We start from the raw sequence: 5,451 nt of genomic DNA on the forward strand, positions 1-5,451 counted from the left end.
AAAAACGTGAATCCTGGGCCGTATTGCATGACAGCTCCCATGAATGACTTTTGCTCATTGTGACATAACCTACCCTAACAGGAAAGAAGCAAGACAGTGGGGTGCAATTGCATTGGAATTTTCTAGCTGTAGGCTAGTAGCATTGGTAACACAACGTAGGCTAATGACAGTGTTAAAATGTTTGCGGAAACTCAGCGACTACAGATCAGCGACTTCGGCTTTGTTCTATTATTTCTCTTGATCCTTTCAGGGTACAAAATCGGGGGACAAAGTGTTCAGGGGACGAAATAGGCTGCATCCATATAATATTAGGCTATGCCTCGGTGGGCATCTCAGTGTATGATAGCATGAAATTCTACATTAAAAGTGAAATAACAGAAATATTGTGTACAATGTACAACATTTAACACCAAAAATTGGGGGCCCCCAAAAGCAGGAGACCTGAGGCCTGTGCCTCGTGTGCCTCATGGTTAATCGGGCCTTGGCTATAATGTTTGCTAAAATTTAACTCATCCATTCTTTTCTGTGTTTGATGTTGCTGAGCTATCTTTATTTTTCAGCACTAGAATTAATACTTTGTTTCAAACTTTTGAATCAAAATTTCACGAGCCTTTATCAGTGGCCATCGTTTTGATTACGTCCAAACAATCTACAATCAGTGTTGGGCGCGATAACTCATTTTTCAGTTAAGCGATAACGATAATCGATAAACGAAAAATGCCTAAAGCGATAACGATAAACGATAAATCAAAAAAAAGTTAAGCGATAACGATAAAATTATCGCCGATAATGTCCGATAACGATAATTTTTTTTCTTGATTAGCGCTGCCCCATCCCATGCGGCACAAACTGTTTTCATCAACATGACGAAAAATTGAACATAATATAGCCTACTGTAAAGGGACAAAACTTTTTGTAAGTTATGCATGAATGGAATCGCAACAGCTGCAGTGGGTGTCGAATCTTCAACCTCTTGATTCAGAATCAAACCCCTGAGGTAACCGCCGTTCTTATAATTATACCTTCAGATACCAGTTGGATGCTTTTATCAATTGTTACACTGCCGCTTACGTGCAGTAGGCAAAGTAATTAAATCAAATGAAAATACCATAAAAAATTCCAAACTTTGTATTTTGCTTTCTGCTTAAAGGGCTGTTTACATCAAAGTCAGCAATAATTGAAAAAATTCCAAAAAACGACAAATGCTTGAAAGTTTATCAGTAATCTTAAGCGTTATTGGTAGTAAAAATGTGCATACTGTGAAATCCATCAAGCTTGTCAAATTAGTCGTGTTTGTTTTAGAACAATAACATAATTATTGTAATTTACTTATAATTTCAGATAATTTTTTTTGTTTTCTTTGTGAACACTATCATTAAATCAACGGCAGAACGCCGAGTTGTTGAGATGAAAATTACAATATAGGCTAGGCACTGTAGCCTATTAGTGGGAATAAAAATATTTGATTGAGGTAGGCTATGTCGCATAGGTAGGCCTAAATGAGAAAAGTTATACTGTATTTAGCATAATTTTACCACGCAACTCGATGCGCCAATTGTCATGCAAAAACTAGGCTTAGGCCTACCTACTAGGCTACAAGATGCAAAAAATGTGATGTCGGTCTGCATGTCAAATGCTTCAAGCAATATCATATTCCGCAATGACTCGTTTTAGTGATGTTGTGTTACTTTGCTAATTTTCATCTTCATATTTTTTGAACTTTCATTTCAATAAAATGCTCGATGACAATAATGACATGACAAGACATGAACAAGACATTTCCCATTTATTACTTTGAGCGATAAGTAAAACGTAATAACGCTTACGTATTACCCTATGGGATTACGCACAAGAAACTTGTGAAATTTGATAACGGATTTGCCTAGCGTCCTATATATAGGACGACTTTTTTCTCAAAAAGTACAAAGACAATTTGGAAAAAAAAATACTTGTGATTTGTGTTTTAGGCAGGGAGTCGAACCGAATCCGAACCGGATTTTTGTAAACCGGTTTTGGTGCGATTTTGTCTGAACCTTAACCGGAACTGAACCGAAAATTTGAGTTAGCTTAAACCCTAACCGAACCCGAACCGGTTGAAAAAAGCGGTTTACTCCAGCATTACGTCATTGTTCGCATTGTGGTAAGTGAAGTTGTACGTAGCATGTTGTTATCTTGGAGGCCACATTGTACGGATGAATTATAGCCTATTCCGTAACACAAGATCCACTATCATCGATGCTTTGGAGAGGAATTTTTTGAGGTAAACAACTTCTGTTCTGTGACATCATAGACAATATAGTTTGATTGTAACTTGTGCAACAAACAACAAAGGCAAGTTAATTGAGCTAAGCAGTGTTGAGATCAGTGTTGCCAACCTTGCGGTTTTCACGCCCAATTGGGCTAGTTAGTAGTTGGGCAATAGTAGGCCTAGGCCTAATTTTATCGGACCCGAACCGGAACTTATAAAACCGGTTTTAAGTTTCTTCGAACCTAAACCGGAACTGAACCAAATTTTGAAACAATCTTTGAACCAGAACCGGACCCGAACCGGAAAAATCAAACGGTTCGACTCCCTGGTTTTAGGTCATAATTATGCAATATTTAAATTTTCTAAAAATTTTTTAAATACTTTCACTTTCGGCACAAATGAGTTAACTTTTTAAGTTAAACGGCACTTACGCATTTGGTTATTATTTTTGGATTAAAGTTATATCACAGGGGTTATATCGCCAAGCTAAAAAAAAATCGATTTTACGGTCTATAACCGATCTTGTGTTGTTATTGTGTGCGAATTTTCTCTTTTAAATTGAGTTTGTGGCGTAACCGCACGTCTCAAGGCAAGGTCTTGCAATTTTACTTAATCTACACATCTAAAGATTTAATTCACTTAAAACAGTAAGTTTCATGTTTTAACGAGAGAGATCTTATTTTTTTACGATAATTACTAAAAACTAACACTTCCAACAAAAAAAAAACACAAAAAGGGCGTGCCCCCTCTCCTGACAACGACCTGTGCACACGCACTTCAGGCACTGAAGAAGAACTGGTTTCAATTTTAGTTTCATTAACTAGGTGGCTAGTAAAAATATTACTTTTCATGGTTTTTCCACTTGTCTGTTGATCCGAAATAAAATTTATCGGTGATAATCAAATATTGCCTTTGGCGATAACGATAAACGATAACTGAAAAATTAATTGAGCGATAACGATAGACGATAAAAATTTATCGCCGATAATTATCGCCGGTAGGCTAAATTATCGCCGATAATGCCCATCACTGTCTACAATAACACTCAGGGTCGAAAAAGCAAACGAGACTGCTATCTGGCAAGGTCAGGCAACGGAGATTAGTAAACCTTAATCGAAGTTTAATGAACAATTCTAGATAAAAAGAACTAGGCTACTGAATCGGTTCAAGAACGCAGAATTTTCTCGAAGAAAAAGGAGTGTTTCTTAAAAAGTTTTGTTTTTTCTTTATACAGAAAAACTTCCATTGGTAGGCCTAATAGATTAAAAGCCAGCTGAGGATTACATACTCAGACCAAGTCAACTAACAATAACAATAATAATTTTCGAACTTAAAGTAGCTAGAATTGGTCTAGGCTACTTCGGCGAGACTGTCCATGAAAAACGATTAGTAGCCTAACCTACAACAGAGAACAGGGTAGAGTCTTAGACACACAGCGACTCTCGGCATAACAACCTTTAACTGATTTCCCACCGCACTGGCACCACCTCTCGGAAACAATTAGAAACTGACCCTAATAACTATAGCCTACTATAGGCTACTACTCAGTAGGCTAATCACGAAGTGTGAGCGTTAATTGTCGACTTCTCGTTCTCGAACAGCCGTCGGCAACAGTCGCGTTGGTTCAACAAGAACAAAACATAGAAGTAGTCCTATTTCAGTTTAAGAAACGTAATCAAACAGAAACCTTTACTCAATCTATTTTTCAACCTTTGTAGCTCATGTCTTGATGTATTGTTACAAAGTTCTGATGAAATTAGGATGGAATGATGGAAGATTGTCAACCTTGACATTTTCCACTTTTCAGAGACTGTGATCTCACTACCGATAGCCTAAGATGACTGTTTGTTTTTTACGATGCCTCCAGATGCATCGCAGTGATTTTAGTCCAGTAGGTATATGTTTGAAATTTGTAGAAGAGCAAGCTTTGCCTACTCTCATTGTATAATAATAATTTATTTGCATCAGACAAAGCTGTCCATATCCAAAACAAAACAACGAAATAATACCGGTACACAAACTGCAAATGCACAAATAACGAACAACAACAACGAAATAATAACGAAGTAATACACAAACTGCAAATGCACAAAATCTCACTAATAGGCTATCTACTGTTACAAGTTTACAGACGGTATAATGGTACGGTAGTGTTACAAGTTAGAAGAACTGAAAGTATTCAGAACGATAAAGACAATCAGATGACATGGCAGCCATCAAAACTAGATAATAGCATACATAGAATTATTATTAATGAAGACGGTAATTTGATATACGATGGCAATCAGACCTCATCAGGGAGGCAACAATAGAGTTAAATGATACTTCACATCTTCCAACAAAAGAAAAAATATATTTCCGAAGTAATGCATCAAATGTTAGAGGCCTATCGCTTAAGTTTGATTTATTTGTAGAAACACCATTGTCTAAGATAAGTGCATGTTTTTTTTTCGGTGACTCCAATGTGTAGCTTCCATGTGGATAAAAGTTAAGCTATGTGTTTGATATATAGTTTGGTCTGCTACTTTTATCTCGGATTTTGTAAAATGTAGGATGGAATTGGGATGGAATCTGCCTCTGCTTATCGTTCTCCACATGTTTATCGCCAGCAATGAAAAAAAAAAAAAAATTGAATTGGCTAGCCTACTGCCAGAGACATTAAACTGATATTTGTGATACAGTATAACCACAGTGAGACTGTGGTATAACCGCCACACAGAAAGAAGCTCGGTAAAATTACACCCCAAAATTTTAGTTTATGGAAATTGGGGCAAAACGTTTTAGAATGGTTAAAATTTTATTAGCCTACTCTCAAAATAATATGGGTAGTCTACCGGTGGCCTAACTAGAAATACAGCATGTTATTTTTGCATAAAAAAAAGCATCCAACAACATTATCTGACATTGACACTTTTTTTATCGACTGGCTCAAAATATCATTTGGCATTTTCTTTCCTGATTTGGCTAGTTTTTGAGGTGCATTTGGCATTTTTTGAAATTTTGGTCTGGCAACCTTCCTCCCCACTTTTTCAAAATTGCATCCATGTCTAAGCCTCTGAGGACGATTGGTCGGATTGGACGAATCTCTTTATCAATGATCAAAGAACCTCTTCAGTCACCAAATTCATTAGGTCTAGTTTCAGTAGTTTGATTAAATGTAAACAAAAACTTACACTTTGATAAACAATTAATCCGTCTTTTCA

Source organism: Aplidium turbinatum, chromosome 2 (genome assembly GCF_918807975.1).
Source record: "Aplidium turbinatum chromosome 2, kaAplTurb1.1, whole genome shotgun sequence".
In the NCBI taxonomy this organism is placed as follows: Eukaryota; Metazoa; Chordata; class Ascidiacea; order Aplousobranchia; family Polyclinidae; genus Aplidium; species Aplidium turbinatum.